Below are 16,795 nucleotides of genomic sequence, written 5' to 3'. Positions count from 1 at the left end.
CAGGAAACTATGCAAATTTCAAGCATCCAACCTTCCTGCTGCAGTGAGAGGCTCTTTCCATGGACATCTGCCTCTTGGATTCCTCTCAACTTGCCTTCTGATAAAACATTTTGTGAGCTGCAGTTACCTTCGACAGCTACGAGGTGGCGCTACATTCAGGTCAGAGCACAAGTATGCAAAAATGTTACGGACTTTGGCCAGATTTATCGGTGGGTCTTGCATATTTTTTTCAGAGGCTAGAAATTGCCTAGAAATGCTTTTTAACATAGAGATGCTGGAGGTATAATGTCTGGTCGGGCCTCAGCCCTTTCATTGCCTGCCCAAAATAACATATTTATTACCAGCACATGTGAATGGCCACTCTGCTTTATGAAACTTATCATATATTAGGACAATGAATATAGCAGAAGGGGCGATTGAGATGTTTGCCTACGTATTTTTTAATTTCTATATATATGGCTGATTAATCTGTTCATGATATTTCCATTTTGTGACATGTTGAACTAAAATATATCCTGCTTGCAGAATACATAAGTATTTGCACTGCGTTGGCCGGGAATCGAACCCGGGTCAACTGCTTGGAAGGCAGCTATGCTCACCACTATACCACCAACGCCCTCTGTCATTTATGCTTATTATTGTGTCTCTTTACTTTCAAAGTAAAGGGTGGATCCTTTGACGATCCCTCTCTTGTATTTCAGCAGACACAGATAGTTGAGAAGTCTTTTCTCACATAGCTGGCGCAAGCTTGCGCTTTTCCTTTCTGGCAGCGTGGAAATGACAGCTTGGTCCTTGGAAGGAAAATAAAGCAAATTTAGCAGAGGATGGTTTCGATCCATCGACCTCTGGGTTATGGGCCCAGCACGCTTCCGCTGCGCCACTCTGCTCCTCTGTGAAAGTGTTCTCTTTATGCAGATGAGGAGCATTCAGTGGAGTGACGTGGGCGTTCGGGACGTGAGAGGACGTTGGACAGGAAACTATGCAAATTTGAAGCATCCAACCTTCCTGCTGTAGTCAGAGGCTCTTTCTATGGACATCTGCCTCTTGGATTCCTCTCAACTTGCCCTCTTATGAAACATTTTGTGAGCTGCAGTTACCTCCGATGGCTACAAGGTGGCGCTACATTCAGGTGAGAGCACAAGTATGCCCAAAATGTTAGTGACTTTTGCCAGATTTATCGGTGGATCTTGCATATTTTTTTCAGAGGCTAGATATTGCCTAGAAATGCTTTTTAACATAGAGATGCTGGAGTTATAATGTCTGGTCGGGCCTCAGCCCTTTCATTGTCTGCCCACTGTAACATATTTATTACCAGCACATGTGAGTGGTGACTCTGCTTTATGGAACTTATCATATATTAGGGCAATGAATATAGCAGAAGGGGCGATCGAGATGTTTGCCTACGTATTTGTTTATTTTTTTATATCTGGCTGATTAATCTGTTCATGATATTTCCATTTTGTGACATATTGCATTAAAATATATCCAGCTTGCAGAATATATAAGTATTTGTACTGCGTTGGCCGGGAATCGAACCCGGGTCAACTGCTTGGAAGGCAGCTATGCTCACCACTATACCACCAACGCCCTATGATCTGTATGCTCTCGGTTCTAAACATTACGACCCTGAGTGCAATGTCTATCTTGCACCAGCTTCAACGGTGCATTTGGTTTAGATACCAACATGAAAAGCAGTAGAAAGTTTTTAGCAGAGGGTAAGGAACTGGGATTGAAACCAAGGTCAAAGCTGTGCGGAAGAGAAGAATGGAAAGCAGTAGTACAAATAATAGATATGAACATATAGATGCAGCATGGGAAGCAAAGCAGGGAAGAGAAAGAGAGAACATTCCAGGAAATGCCCAGGAGATAGATAATAGCACAACTAAAAGGGAAGAATGAAACTCAAAGCATGCCCAGAAAAGTGTTTGAAGGTCCCACCAGTCATTTATGCTTATTATTGTGTGTCTTTACTTTCAAAGTACAGGGTGGATCCTTTTACGATCCCTCTCTTGTATTTCAGCAGACACAGATAGTTGAGAAGTCTTTTCTCACATAGCTGGCAAAAGCTTGCGCTTTTACTTGCTGGCAGCCTGGGAATGACAGCTTGGTCCTTGGAAGAAAAATCAAGCAAAATTAGCAGAGGATGGTTTCGATCCATCGACCTCTGGGTTATGGGCCCAGCACGCTTCCGCTGCGCCACTCTGCTCCGTTGTGAAAGTGTTCTCTTTATGCAAATAAGGAGCATTCAGCAGAGTAGAGTGGGATTGGTCGGGCTCTCACCTCATTTGCCTAAGTATATCGCAAGGCATGCTGGGTGCAGAAAAACTTAATCTTCCCCTCTCACAATCAGTCATAACTGAAAGCCAGACACTCTCAGGCACTAGCCGTTTCAAACATTTATCAAGACAGCAGCTCTTGAACCCTCTATATCTCTCTCTGTGATACTAGCGCTAACATGCTCAGGATTTGGCTTTACCTGGGAGCCAGAGATCTACCCGGTGAGGGCGAGGCTTTTGAGTGTTTGGGAGCGTTCGGGACGTTGGACAGGAAACTATGCAAATTTCAAGCATCCAACCTTCCTGCTGCAGTGAGAGGCTCTTTCCATGGACATCTGCCTCTTGGATTCCTCTCAACTTGCCTTCTGATAAAACATTTTGTGAGCTGCAGTTACCTTCGACAGCTACGAGGTGGCGCTACATTCAGGTCAGAGCACAAGTATGCAAAAATGTTACGGACTTTGGCCAGATTTATCGGTGGGTCTTGCATATTTTTTTCAGAGGCTAGAAATTGCCTAGAAATGCTTTTTAACATAGAGATGCTGGAGGTATAATGTCTGGTCGGGCCTCAGCCCTTTCATTGCCTGCCCAAAATAACATATTTATTACCAGCACATGTGAATGGCGACTCTGCTTTATGAAACTTATCATATATTAGGACAATGAATATAGCAGAAGGGGCGATTGAGATGTTTGCTTACGTATTTTTTAATTTCTATATATATGGCTGATTAATCTGTTCATGATATTTCCATTTTGTGACATGTTGAACTAAAATATATCCTGCTTGCAGAATACATAAGTATTTGCACTGCGTTGGCCGGGAATCGAACCCGGGTCAGCTGCTTGGAAGGCAGCTATGCTCACCACTATACCACCAACGCCCTCTGTCATTTATGCTTATTATTGTGTCTCTTTACTTTCAAAGTAAAGGGTGGATCCTTTGACGATCCCTCTCTTGTATTTCAGCAGACACAGATAGTTGAGAAGTCTTTTCTCACATAGCTGGCGCAAGCTTGCGCTTTTCCTTTCTGGCAGCGTGGAAATGACAGCTTGGTCCTTGGAAGGAAAATAAAGCAAATTTAGCAGAGGATGGTTTCGATCCATCGACCTCTGGGTTATGGGCCCAGCACGCTTCCGCTGCGCCACTCTGCTCCTCTGTGAAAGTGTTCTCTTTATGCAGATGAGGAGCATTCAGTGGAGTGACGTGGGCGTTCGGGACGTGAGAGGACGTTGGACAGGAAACTATGCAAATTTGAAGCATCCAACCTTCCTGCTGTAGTCAGAGGCTCTTTCTATGGACATCTGCCTCTTGGATTCCTCTCAACTTGCCCTCTTATGAAACATTTTGTGAGCTGCAGTTACCTCCGATGGCTACAAGGTGGCGCTACATTCAGGTGAGAGCACAAGTATGCCCAAAATGTTAGTGACTTTTGCCAGATTTATCGGTGGATCTTGCATATTTTTTTCAGAGGCTAGATATTGCCTAGAAATGCTTTTTAACATAGAGATGCTGGAGTTATAATGTCTGGTCGGGCCTCAGCCCTTTCATTGTCTGCCCACTGTAACATATTTATTACCAGCACATGTGAGTGGTGACTCTGCTTTATGGAATTTATCATATATTAGGGCAATGAATATAGCAGAAGGGGCGATCGAGATGTTTGCCTACGTATTTGTTTATTTTTTTATATCTGGCTGATTAATCTGTTCATGATATTTCCATTTTGTGACATATTGCATTAAAATATATCCAGCTTGCAGAATATATAAGTATTTGTACTGCGTTGGCCGGGAATCGAACCCGGGTCAACTGCTTGGAAGGCAGCTATGCTCACCACTATACCACCAACGCCCTATGATCTGTATGCTCTCGGTTCTAAACATTACGACCCTGAGTGCAATGTCTATCTTGCACCAGCTTCAACGGTGCATTTGGTTTAGATACCAACATGAAAAGCAGTAGAAAGTTTTTAGCAGAGGGTAAGGAACTGGGATTGAAACCAAGGTCAAAGCTGTGCGGAAGAGAAGAATGGAAAGCAGTAGTACAAATAATAGATATGAACATATAGATGCAGCATGGGAAGCAAAGCGGGGAAGAGAAAGAGAGAACATTCCAGGAAATGCCCAGGAGATAGATAATAGCACAACTAAAAGGGAAGAAAGAAACTCAAAGCATGCCCAGAAAAGTGTTTGAAGGTCCCACCAGTCATTTATGCTTATTATTGTGTGTCTTTACTTTCAAAGTACAGGGTGGATCCTTTTACGATCCCTCTCTTGTATTTCAGCAGACACAGATAGTTGAGAAGTCTTTTCTCACATAGCTGGCAAAAGCTTGCGCTTTTACTTGCTGGCAGCCTGGGAATGACAGCTTGGTCCTTGGAAGAAAAATCAAGCAAAATTAGCAGAGGATGGTTTCGATCCATCAACCTCTGGGTTATGGGCCCAGCACGCTTCCGCTGCGCCACTCTGCTCCGTTGTGAAAGTGTTCTCTTTATGCAAATAAGGAGCATTCAGCAGAGTAGAGTGGGATTGGTCGGGCTCTCACCTCATTTGCCTAAGTATATCGCAAGGCATGCTGGGTGCAGAAAAACTTAATCTTCCCCTCTAACAATCAGTCATAACTGAAAGCCAGACACTCTCAGGCACTAGCCGTTTCAAACATTTATCAAGACAGCAGCTCTTGAACCCTCTATATCTCTCTCTGTGATACTAGCGCTAACATGCTCAGGATTTGGCTTTACCTGGGAGCCAGAGATCTACCCGGTGAGGGCTTGCCCGGTGTGAGGCTTTTGAGCGTTTGGGAGCGTTCGGGACGTTGGACAGGAAACTATGCAAATTTCAAGCATCCAACCTTCCTGCTGCAGTGAGAGGCTCTTTCCATGGACATCTGCCTCTTGGATTCCTCTCAACTTGCCTTCTGATAAAACATTTTGTGAGCTGCAGTTACCTTCGACAGCTACGAGGTGGCGCTACATTCAGGTCAGAGCACAAGTATGCAAAAATGTTACGGACTTTGGCCAGATTTATCGGTGGGTCTTGCATATTTTTTTCAGAGGCTAGAAATTGCCTAGAAATGCTTTTTAACATAGAGATGCTGGAGGTATAATGTCTGGTCGGGCCTCAGCCCTTTCATTGCCTGCCCAAAATAACATATTTATTACCAGCACATGTGAATGGCGACTCTGCTTTATGAAACTTATCATATATTAGGACAATGAATATAGCAGAAGGGGCGATTGAGATGTTTGCCTACGTATTTTTTAATTTCTATATATATGGCTGATTAATCTGTTCATGATATTTCCATTTTGTGACATGTTGAACTAAAATATATCCTGCTTGCAGAATACATAAGTATTTGCACTGCGTTGGCCGGGAATCGAACCCGGGTCAACTGCTTGGAAGGCAGCTATGCTCACCACTATACCACCAACGCCCTCTGTCATTTATGCTTATTATTGTGTCTCTTTACTTTCAAAGTAAAGGGTGGATCCTTTGACGATCCCTCTCTTGTATTTCAGCAGACACAGATAGTTGAGAAGTCTTTTCTCACATAGCTGGCGCAAGCTTGCGCTTTTCCTTTCTGGCAGCGTGGAAATGACAGCTTGGTCCTTGGAAGGAAAATAAAGCAAATTTAGCAGAGGATGGTTTCGATCCATTGACCTCTGGGTTATGGGCCCAGCACGCTTCCGCTGCGCCACTCTGCTCCTCTGTGAAAGTGTTCTCTTTATGCAGATGAGGAGCATTCAGTGGAGTGACGTGGGCGTTCGGGACGTGAGAGGACGTTGGACAGGAAACTATGCAAATTTGAAGCATCCAACCTTCCTGCTGTAGTCAGAGGCTCTTTCTATGGACATCTGCCTCTTGGATTCCTCTCAACTTGCCCTCTTATGAAACATTTTGTGAGCTGCAGTTACCTCCGATGGCTACAAGGTGGCGCTACATTCAGGTGAGAGCACAAGTATGCCCAAAATGTTAGTGACTTTTGCCAGATTTATCGGTGGATCTTGCATATTTTTTTCAGAGGCTAGATATTGCCTAGAAATGCTTTTTAACATAGAGATGCTGGAGTTATAATGTCTGGTCGGGCCTCAGCCCTTTCATTGTCTGCCCACTGTAACATATTTATTACCAGCACATGTGAGTGGTGACTCTGCTTTATGGAACTTATCATATATTAGGGCAATGAATATAGCAGAAGGGGCGATCGAGATGTTTGCCTACGTATTTGTTTATTTTTTTATATCTGGCTGATTAATCTGTTCATGATATTTCCATTTTGTGACATATTGCATTAAAATATATCCAGCTTGCAGAATATATAAGTATTTGTACTGCGTTGGCCGGGAATCGAACCCGGGTCAACTGCTTGGAAGGCAGCTATGCTCACCACTATACCACCAACGCCATATGATCTGTATGCTCTCGGTTCTAAACATTACGACCCTGAGTGCAATGTCTATCTTGCACCAGCTTCAACGGTGCATTTGGTTTAGATACCAACATGAAAAGCAGTAGAAAGTTTTTAGCAGAGGGTAAGGAACTGGGATTGAAACCAAGGTCAAAGCTGTGCGGAAGAGAAGAATGGAAAGCAGTAGTACAAATAATAGATATGAACATATAGATGCAGCATGGGAAGCAAAGCAGGGAAGAGAAAGAGAGAACATTCCAGGAAATGCCCAGGAGATAGATAATAGCACAACTAAAAGGGAAGAATGAAATTCAAAGCATGCCCAGAAAAGTGTTTGAAGGTCCCACCAGTCATTTATGCTTATTATTGTGTGTCTTTACTTTCAAAGTACAGGGTGGATCCTTTTACGATCCCTCTCTTGTATTTCAGCAGACACAGATAGTTGAGAAGTCTTTTCTCACATAGCTGGCAAAAGCTTGCGCTTTTACTTGCTGGCAGCCTGGGAATGACAGCTTGGTCCTTGGAAGAAAAATCAAGCAAAATTAGCAGAGGATGGTTTCGATCCATCGACCTCTGGGTTATGGGCCCAGCACGCTTCCGCTGCGCCACTCTGCTCCGTTGTGAAAGTGTTCTCTTTATGCAAATAAGGAGCATTCAGCAGAGTAGAGTGGGATTGGTCGGGCTCTCACCTCATTTGCCTAAGTATATCGCAAGGCATGCTGGGTGCAGAAAAACTTAATCTTCCCCTCTCACAATCAGTCATAACTGAAAGCCAGACACTCTCAGGCACTAGCCGTTTCAAACATTTATCAAGACAGCAGCTCTTGAACCCTCTATATCTCTCTCTGTGATACTAGCGCTAACATGCTCAGGATTTGGCTTTACCTGGGAGCCAGAGATCTACCCGGTGAGGGCGAGGCTTTTGAGCGTTTGGGAGCGTTCGGGACGTTGGACAGGAAACTATGCAAATTTCAAGCATCCAACCTTCCTGCTGCAGTGAGAGGCTCTTTCCATGGACATCTGCCTCTTGGATTCCTCTCAACTTGCCTTCTGATAAAACATTTTGTGAGCTGCAGTTACCTTCGACAGCTACGAGGTGGCGCTACATTCAGGTCAGAGCACAAGTATGCAAAAATGTTACGGACTTTGGCCAGATTTATCGGTGGGTCTTGCATATTTTTTTCAGAGGCTAGAAATTGCCTAGAAATGCTTTTTAACATAGAGATGCTGGAGGTATAATGTCTGGTCGGGCCTCAGCCCTTTCATTGCCTGCCCAAAATAACATATTTATTACCAGCACATGTGAATGGCGACTCTGCTTTATGAAACTTATCATATATTAGGACAATGAATATAGCAGAAGGGGCGATTGAGATGTTTGCCTACGTATTTTTTAATTTCTATATATATGGCTGATTAATCTGTTCATGATATTTCCATTTTGTGACATGTTGAACTAAAATATATCCTGCTTGCAGAATACATAAGTATTTGCACTGCGTTGGCCGGGAATCGAACCCGGGTCAACTGCTTGGAAGGCACCTATGCTCACCACTATACCACCAACGCCCTCTGTCATTTATGCTTATTATTGTGTCTCTTTACTTTCAAAGTAAAGGGTGGATCCTTTGACGATCCCTCTCTTGTATTTCAGCAGACACAGATAGTTGAGAAGTCTTTTCTCACATAGCTGGCGCAAGCTTGCGCTTTTCCTTTCTGGCAGCGTGGAAATGACAGCTTGGTCCTTGGAAGGAAAATAAAGCAAATTTAGCAGAGGATGGTTTCGATCCATCGACCTCTGGGTTATGGGCCCAGCACGCTTCCGCTGCGCCACTCTGCTCCTCTGTGAAAGTGTTCTCTTTATGCAGATGAGGAGCATTCAGTGGAGTGACGTGGGCGTTCGGGACGTGAGAGGACGTTGGACAGGAAACTATGCAAATTTGAAGCATCCAACCTTCCTGCTGTAGTCAGAGGCTCTTTCTATGGACATCTGCCTCTTGGATTCCTCTCAACTTGCCCTCTTATGAAACATTTTGTGAGCTGCAGTTACCTCCGATGGCTACAAGGTGGCGCTACATTCAGGTGAGAGCACAAGTATGCCCAAAATGTTAGTGACTTTTGCCAGATTTATCGGTGGATCTTGCATATTTTTTTCAGAGGCTAGATATTGCCTAGAAATGCTTTTTAACATAGAGATGCTGGAGTTATAATGTCTGGTCGGGCCTCAGCCCTTTCATTGTCTGCCCACTGTAACATATTTATTACCAGCACATGTGAGTGGTGACTCTGCTTTATGGAACTTATCATATATTAGGGCAATGAATATAGCAGAAGGGGCGATCGAGATGTTTGCCTACGTATTTGTTTATTTTTTTATATCTGGCTGATTAATCTGTTCATGATATTTCCATTTTGTGACATATTGCATTAAAATATATCCAGCTTGCAGAATATATAAGTATTTGTACTGCGTTGGCCGGGAATCGAACCCGGGTCAACTGCTTGGAAGGCAGCTATGCTCACCACTATACCACCAACGCCCTATGATCTGTATGCTCTCGGTTCTAAACATTACGACCCTGAGTGCAATGTCTATCTTGCACCAGCTTCAACGGTGCATTTGGTTTAGATACCAACATGAAAAGCAGTAGAAAGTTTTTAGCAGAGGGTAAGGAACTGGGATTGAAACCAAGGTCAAAGCTGTGCGGAAGAGAAGAATGGAAAGCAGTAGTACAAATAATAGATATGAACATATAGATGCAGCATGGGAAGCAAAGCAGGGAAGAGAAAGAGAGAACATTCCAGGAAATGCCCAGGAGATAGATAATAGCACAACTAAAAGGGAAGAATGAAACTCAAAGCATGCCCAGAAAAGTGTTTGAAGGTCCCACCAGTCATTTATGCTTATTATTGTGTGTCTTTACTTTCAAAGTACAGGGTGGATCCTTTTACGATCCCTCTCTTGTATTTCAGCAGACACAGATAGTTGAGAAGTCTTTTCTCACATAGCTGGCAAAAGCTTGCGCTTTTACTTGCTGGCAGCCTGGGAATGACAGCTTGGTCCTTGGAAGAAAAATCAAGCAAAATTAGCAGAGGATGGTTTCGATCCATCGACCTCTGGGTTATGGGCCCAGCACGCTTCCGCTGCGCCACTCTGCTCCGTTGTGAAAGTGTTCTCTTTATGCAAATAAGGAGCATTCAGCAGAGTAGAGTGGGATTGGTCGGGCTCTCACCTCATTTGCCTAAGTATATCGCAAGGCATGCTGGGTGCAGAAAAACTTAATCTTCCCCTCTAACAATCAGTCATAACTGAAAGCCAGACACTCTCAGGCACTAGCCGTTTCAAACATTTATCAAGACAGCAGCTCTTGAACCCTCTATATCTCTCTCTGTGATACTAGCGCTAACATGCTCAGGATTTGGCTTTACCTGGGAGCCAGAGATCTACCCGGTGAGGGCTTGCCCGGTGTGAGGCTTTTGAGCGTTTGGGAGCGTTCGGGACGTTGGACAGGAAACTATGCAAATTTCAAGCATCCAACCTTCCTGCTGCAGTGAGAGGCTCTTTCCATGGACATCTGCCTCTTGGATTCCTCTCAACTTGCCTTCTGATAAAACATTTTGTGAGCTGCAGTTACCTTCGACAGCTACGAGGTGGCGCTACATTCAGGTCAGAGCACAAGTTTGCAAAAATGTTACGGACTTTGGCCAGATTTATCGGTGGGTCTTGCATATTTTTTTCAGAGGCTAGAAATTGCCTAGAAATGCTTTTTAACATAGAGATGCTGGAGGTATAATGTCTGGTCGGGCCTCAGCCCTTTCATTGCCTGCCCAAAATAACATATTTATTACCAGCACATGTGAATGGCGACTCTGCTTTATGAAACTTATCATATATTAGGACAATGAATATAGCAGAAGGGGCGATTGAGATGTTTGCCTACGTATTTTTTAATTTCTATATATATGGCTGATTAATCTGTTCATGATATTTCCATTTTGTGACATGTTGAACTAAAATATATCCTGCTTGCAGAATACATAAGTATTTGCACTGCGTTGGCCGGGAATCGAACCCGGGTCAACTGCTTGGAAGGCAGCTATGCTCACCACTATACCACCAACGCCCTCTGTCATTTATGCTTATTATTGTGTCTCTTTACTTTCAAATTAAAGGGTGGATCCTTTGACGATCCCTCTCTTGTATTTCAGCAGACACAGATAGTTGAGAAGTCTTTTCTCACATAGCTGGCGCAAGCTTGCGCTTTTCCTTTCTGGCAGCGTGGAAATGACAGCTTGGTCCTTGGAAGGAAAATAAAGCAAATTTAGCAGAGGATGGTTTCGATCCATCGACCTCTGGGTTATGGGCCCAGCACGCTTCCGCTGCGCCACTCTGCTCCTCTGTGAAAGTGTTCTCTTTATGCAGATGAGGAGCATTCAGTGGAGTGACGTGGGCGTTCGGGACGTGAGAGGACGTTGGACAGGAAACTATGCAAATTTGAAGCATCCAACCTTCCTGCTGCAGTGAGAGGCTCTTTCCATGGACATCTGCCTCTTGGATTCCTCTCAACTTGCCTTCTGATAAAACATTTTGTGAGCTGCAGTTACCTTCGACAGCTACGGGGTGGCGCTACATTCAGGTCAGAGCACAAGTATGCAAAAATGTTACGGACTTTGGCCAGATTTATCGGTGGGTCTTGCATATTTTTTTCAGAGGCTAGAAATTGCCTAGAAATGCTTTTTAACATAGAGATGCTGGAGGTATAATGTCTGGTCGGGCCTCAGCCCTTTCATTGCCTGCCCAAAATAACATATTTATTACCAGCACATGTGAATGGCGACTCTGCTTTATGAAACTTATCATATATTAGGACAATGAATATAGCAGAAGGGGCGATTGAGATGTTTGCCTACGTATTTTTTAATTTCTATATATATGGCTGATTAATCTGTTCATGATATTTCCATTTTGTGACATGTTGAACTAAAATATATCCTGCTTGCAGAATACATAAGTATTTGCACTGCGTTGGCCGGGAATCGAACCCGGGTCAACTGCTTGGAAGGCAGCTATGCTCACCACTATACCACCAACGCCCTCTGTCATTTATGCTTATTATTGTGTCTCTTTACTTTCAAAGTAAAGGGTGGATCCTTTGACGATCCCTCTCTTGTATTTCAGCAGACACAGATAGTTGAGAAGTCTTTTCTCACATAGCTGGCGCAAGCTTGCGCTTTTCCTTTCTGGCAGCGTGGAAATGACAGCTTGGTCCTTGGAAGGAAAATAAAGCAAATTTAGCAGAGGATGGTTTCGATCCATCGACCTCTGGGTTATGGGCCCAGCACGCTTCCGCTGCGCCACTCTGCTCCTCTGTGAAAGTGTTCTCTTTATGCAGATGAGGAGCATTCAGTGGAGTGACGTGGGCGTTCGGGACGTGAGAGGACGTTGGACAGGAAACTATGCAAATTTGAAGCATCCAACCTTGATGCTGTAGTCAGAGGCTCTTTCTATGGACATCTGCCTCTTGGATTCCTCTCAACTTGCCCTCTTATGAAACATTTTGTGAGCTGCAGTTACCTCCGATGGCTACAAGGTGGCGCTACATTCAGGTGAGAGCACAAGTATGCCCAAAATGTTAGTGACTTTTGCCAGATTTATCGGTGGATCTTGCATATTTTTTTCAGAGGCTAGATATTGCCTAGAAATGCTTTTTAACATAGAGATGCTGGAGTTATAATGTCTGGTCGGGCCTCAGCCCTTTCATTGTCTGCCCACTGTAACATATTTATTACCAGCACATGTGAGTGGTGACTCTGCTTTATGGAACTTATCATATATTAGGGCAATGAATATAGCAGAAGGGGCGATCGAGATGTTTGCCTACGTATTTGTTTATTTTTTTATATCTGGCTGATTAATCTGTTCATGATATTTCCATTTTGTGACATATTGCATTAAAATATATCCAGCTTGCAGAATATATAAGTATTTGTACTGCGTTGGCCGGGAATCGAACCCGGGTCAACTGCTTGGAAGGCAGCTATGCTCACCACTATACCACCAACACCCTATGATCTGTATGCTCTCGGTTCTAAACATTACGACCCTGAGTGCAATGTCTATCTTGCACCAGCTTCAACGGTGCATTTGGTTTAGATACCAACATGAAAAGCAGTAGAAAGTTTTTAGCAGAGGGTAAGGAACTGGGATTGAAACCAAGGTCAAAGCTGTGCGGAAGAGAAGAATGGAAAGCAGTAGTACAAATAATAGATATGAACATATAGATGCAGCATGGGAAGCAAAGCAGGGAAGAGAAAGAGAGAACATTCCAGGAAATGCCCAGGAGATAGATAATAGCACAACTAAAAGGGAAGAATGAAATTCAAAGCATGCCCAGAAAAGTGTTTGAAGGTCCCACCAGTCATTTATGCTTATTATTGTGTGTCTTTACTTTCAAAGTACAGGGTGGATCCTTTTACGATCCCTCTCTTGTATTTCAGCAGACACAGATAGTTGAGAAGTCTTTTCTCACATAGCTGGCAAAAGCTTGCGCTTTTACTTGCTGGCAGCCTGGGAATGACAGCTTGGTCCTTGGAAGAAAAATCAAGCAAAATTAGCAGAGGATGGTTTCGATCCATCGACCTCTGGGTTATGGGCCCAGCACGCTTCCGCTGCGCCACTCTGCTCCGTTGTGAAAGTGTTCTCTTTATGCAAATAAGGAGCATTCAGCAGAGTAGAGTGGGATTGGTCGGGCTCTCACCTCATTTGCCTAAGTATATCGCAAGGCATGCTGGGTGCAGAAAAACTTAATCTTCCCCTCTCACAATCAGTCATAACTGAAAGCCAGACACTCTCAGGCACTAGCCGTTTCAAACATTTATCAAGACAGCAGCTCTTGAACCCTCTATATCTCTCTCTGTGATACTAGCGCTAACATGCTCAGGATTTGGCTTTACCTGGGAGCCAGAGATCTACCCGGTGAGGGCTTGCCCGGTGTGAGGCTTTTGAGCGTTTGGGAGCGTTCGGGACGTTGGACAGGAAACTATGCAAATTTCAAGCATCCAACCTTCCTGCTGCAGTGAGAGGCTCTTTCCATGGACATCTGCCTCTTGGATTCCTCTCAACTTGCCTTCTGATAAAACATTTTGTGAGCTGCAGTTACCTTCGACAGCTACGAGGTGGCGCTACATTCAGGTCAGAGCACAAGTATGCAAAAATGTTACGGACTTTGGCCAGATTTATCGGTGGGTCTTGCATATTTTTTTCAGAGGCTAGAAATTGCCTAGAAATGCTTTTTAACATAGAGATGCTGGAGGTATAATGTCTGGTCGGGCCTCAGCCCTTTCATTGCCTGCCCAAAATAACATATTTATTACCAGCACATGTGAATGGCGACTCTGCTTTATGAAACTTATCATATATTAGGACAATGAATATAGCAGAAGGGGCGATTGAGATGTTTGCCTACGTATTTTTTAATTTCTATATATATGGCTGATTAATCTGTTCATGATATTTCCATTTTGTGACATGTTGAACTAAAATATATCCTGCTTGCAGAATACATAAGTATTTGCACTGCGTTGGCCGGGAATCGAACCTGGGTCAACTGCTTGGAAGGCAGCTATGCTCACCACTATACCACCAACGCCCTCTGTCATTTATGCTTATTATTGTGTCTCTTTACTTTCAAAGTAAAGGGTGGATCCTTTGACGATCCCTCTCTTGTATTTCAGCAGACACAGATAGTTGAGAAGTCTTTTCTCACATAGCTGGCGCAAGCTTGCGCTTTTCCTTTCTGGCAGCGTGGAAATGACAGCTTGGTCCTTGGAAGGAAAATAAAGCAAATTTAGCAGAGGATGGTTTCGATCCATCGACCTCTGGGTTATGGGCCCAGCACGCTTCCGCTGCGCCACTCTGCTCCTCTGTGAAAGTGTTCTCTTTATGCAGATGAGGAGCATTCAGTGGAGTGACGTGGGCGTTCGGGACGTGAGAGGACGTTGGACAGGAAACTATGCAAATTTGAAGCATCCAACCTTCCTGCTGTAGTCAGAGGCTCTTTCTATGGACATCTGCCTCTTGGATTCCTCTCAACTTGCCCTCTTATGAAACATTTTGTGAGCTGCAGTTACCTCCGATGGCTACAAGGTGGCGCTACATTCAGGTGAGAGCATAAGTATGCCCAAAATGTTAGTGACTTTTGCCAGATTTATCGGTGGATCTTGCATATTTTTTTCAGAGGCTAGATATTGCCTAGAAATGCTTTTTAACATAGAGATGCTGGAGTTATAATGTCTGGTCGGGCCTCAGCCCTTTCATTGTCTGCCCACTGTAACATATTTATTACCAGCACATGTGAGTGGTGACTCTGCTTTATGGAACTTATCATATATTAGGGCAATGAATATAGCAGAAGGGGCGATCGAGATGTTTGCCTACGTATTTGTTTATTTTTTTATATCTGGCTGATTAATCTGTTCATGATATTTCCATTTTGTGACATATTGCATTAAAATATATCCAGCTTGCAGAATATATAAGTATTTGTACTGCGTTGGCCGGGAATCGAACCCGGGTCAACTGCTTGGAAGGCAGCTATGCTCACCACTATACCACCAACGCCCTATGATCTGTATGCTCTCGGTTCTAAACATTACGACCCTGAGTGCAATGTCTATCTTGCACCAGCTTCAACGGTGCATTTGGTTTAGATACCAACATGAAAAGCAGTAGAAAGTTTTTAGCAGAGGGTAAGGAACTGGGATTGAAACCAAGGTCAAAGCTGTGCGGAAGAGAAGAATGGAAAGCAGTAGTACAAATAATAGATATGAACATATAGATGCAGCATGGGAAGCAAAGCAGGGAAGAGAAAGAGAGAACATTCCAGGAAATGCCCAGGAGATAGATAATAGCACAACTAAAAGGGAAGAATGAAACTCAAAGCATGCCCAGAAAAGTGTTTGAAGGTCCCACCAGTCATTTATGCTTATTATTGTGTGTCTTTACTTTCAAAGTACAGGGTGGATCCTTTTACGATCCCTCTCTTGTATTTCAGCAGACACAGATAGTTGAGAAGTCTTTTCTCACATAGCTGGCAAAAGCTTGCGCTTTTACTTGCTGGCAGCCTGGGAATGACAGCTTGGTCCTTGGAAGAAAAATCAAGCAAAATTAGCAGAGGATGGTTTCGATCCATCGACCTCTGGGTTATGGGCCCAGCACACTTCCGCTGCGCCACTCTGCTCCGTTGTGAAAGTGTTCTCTTTATGCAAATAAGGAGCATTCAGCAGAGTAGAGTGGGATTGGTCGGGCTCTCACCTCATTTGCCTAAGTATATCGCAAGGCATGCTGGGTGCAGAAAAACTTAATCTTCCCCTCTAACAATCAGTCATAACTGAAAGCCAGACACTCTCAGGCACTAGCCGTTTCAAACATTTATCAAGACAGCAGCTCTTGAACCCTCTATATCTCTCTCTGTGATACTAGCGCTAACATGCTCAGGATTTGGCTTTACCTGGGAGCCAGAGATCTACCCGGTGAGGGCTTGCCCGGTGTGAGGCTTTTGAGCGTTTGGGAGCGTTTGGGACGTTGGACAGGAAACTATGCAAATTTCAAGCATCCAACCTTCCTGCTGCAGTGAGAGGCTCTTTCCATGGACATCTGCCTCTTGGATTCCTCTCAACTTGCCTTCTGATAAAACATTTTGTGAGCTGCAGTTACCTTCGACAGCTACGAGGTGGCGCTACATTCAGGTCAGAGCACAAGTATGCAAAAATGTTACGGACTTTGGCCAGATTTATCGGTGGGTCTTGCATATTTTTTTCAGAGGCTAGAAATTGCCTAGAAATGCTTTTTAACATAGAGATGCTGGAGGTATAATGTCTGGTCGGGCCTCAGCCCTTTCATTGCCTGCCCAAAATAACATATTTATTACCAGCACATGTGAATGGCGACTCTGCTTTATGAAACTTATCATATATTAGGACAATGAATATAGCAGAAGGGGCGATTGAGATGTTTGCCTACGTATTTTTTAATTTCTATATATATGGCTGATTAATCTGTTCATGATATTTCCATTTTGTGACATGTTGAACTAAAATATATCCT

The 16,795-nt window shown here is 43.8% G+C and overlaps 13 non-coding genes across 13 annotated transcripts; all 13 read right to left on the bottom strand.

The window, feature by feature from the left end:
- Window positions 1–544: 544 nt before the first annotated feature.
- TRNAG-UCC (transfer RNA glycine (anticodon UCC)) lies at window positions 545–616 on the bottom strand. Its single transcript has one exon. It is a non-coding gene; the product is annotated as a tRNA-Gly (tRNA).
- An 899-nt stretch (window positions 617–1,515) lies between these two features.
- On the bottom strand, window positions 1,516–1,587 carry TRNAG-UCC (transfer RNA glycine (anticodon UCC)). Its single transcript has one exon. It is a non-coding gene; the product is annotated as a tRNA-Gly (tRNA).
- A 1,501-nt stretch (window positions 1,588–3,088) lies between these two features.
- Window positions 3,089–3,160, bottom strand: TRNAG-UCC (transfer RNA glycine (anticodon UCC)). Its single transcript has one exon. It is a non-coding gene; the product is annotated as a tRNA-Gly (tRNA).
- An 899-nt stretch (window positions 3,161–4,059) lies between these two features.
- On the bottom strand, window positions 4,060–4,131 carry TRNAG-UCC (transfer RNA glycine (anticodon UCC)). The gene has a single exon. It is a non-coding gene; the product is annotated as a tRNA-Gly (tRNA).
- A 1,512-nt stretch (window positions 4,132–5,643) lies between these two features.
- On the bottom strand, window positions 5,644–5,715 carry TRNAG-UCC (transfer RNA glycine (anticodon UCC)). The gene has a single exon. It is a non-coding gene; the product is annotated as a tRNA-Gly (tRNA).
- Window positions 5,716–6,614: 899 nt separating this feature from the next.
- TRNAG-UCC (transfer RNA glycine (anticodon UCC)) lies at window positions 6,615–6,686 on the bottom strand. The gene has a single exon. It is a non-coding gene; the product is annotated as a tRNA-Gly (tRNA).
- A 1,501-nt stretch (window positions 6,687–8,187) lies between these two features.
- On the bottom strand, window positions 8,188–8,259 carry TRNAG-UCC (transfer RNA glycine (anticodon UCC)). The gene has a single exon. It is a non-coding gene; the product is annotated as a tRNA-Gly (tRNA).
- An 899-nt stretch (window positions 8,260–9,158) lies between these two features.
- On the bottom strand, window positions 9,159–9,230 carry TRNAG-UCC (transfer RNA glycine (anticodon UCC)). Its single transcript has one exon. It is a non-coding gene; the product is annotated as a tRNA-Gly (tRNA).
- Window positions 9,231–10,742: 1,512 nt separating this feature from the next.
- TRNAG-UCC (transfer RNA glycine (anticodon UCC)) lies at window positions 10,743–10,814 on the bottom strand. Its single transcript has one exon. It is a non-coding gene; the product is annotated as a tRNA-Gly (tRNA).
- An 898-nt stretch (window positions 10,815–11,712) lies between these two features.
- Window positions 11,713–11,784, bottom strand: TRNAG-UCC (transfer RNA glycine (anticodon UCC)). Its single transcript has one exon. It is a non-coding gene; the product is annotated as a tRNA-Gly (tRNA).
- Window positions 11,785–12,683: 899 nt separating this feature from the next.
- On the bottom strand, window positions 12,684–12,755 carry TRNAG-UCC (transfer RNA glycine (anticodon UCC)). Its single transcript has one exon. It is a non-coding gene; the product is annotated as a tRNA-Gly (tRNA).
- A 1,512-nt stretch (window positions 12,756–14,267) lies between these two features.
- TRNAG-UCC (transfer RNA glycine (anticodon UCC)) lies at window positions 14,268–14,339 on the bottom strand. The gene has a single exon. It is a non-coding gene; the product is annotated as a tRNA-Gly (tRNA).
- An 899-nt stretch (window positions 14,340–15,238) lies between these two features.
- TRNAG-UCC (transfer RNA glycine (anticodon UCC)) lies at window positions 15,239–15,310 on the bottom strand. The gene has a single exon. It is a non-coding gene; the product is annotated as a tRNA-Gly (tRNA).
- Window positions 15,311–16,795: the final 1,485 nt, after the last annotated feature.

This window comes from Lissotriton helveticus, chromosome 11 (genome assembly GCF_964261635.1).
Source record: "Lissotriton helveticus chromosome 11, aLisHel1.1, whole genome shotgun sequence".
NCBI lineage: Eukaryota > Metazoa > Chordata > Amphibia > Caudata > Salamandridae > Lissotriton > Lissotriton helveticus.
The sequence above is the reverse complement of the archived record's forward strand: the minus strand, read 5'-3'. Positions and strand labels throughout refer to the sequence as shown.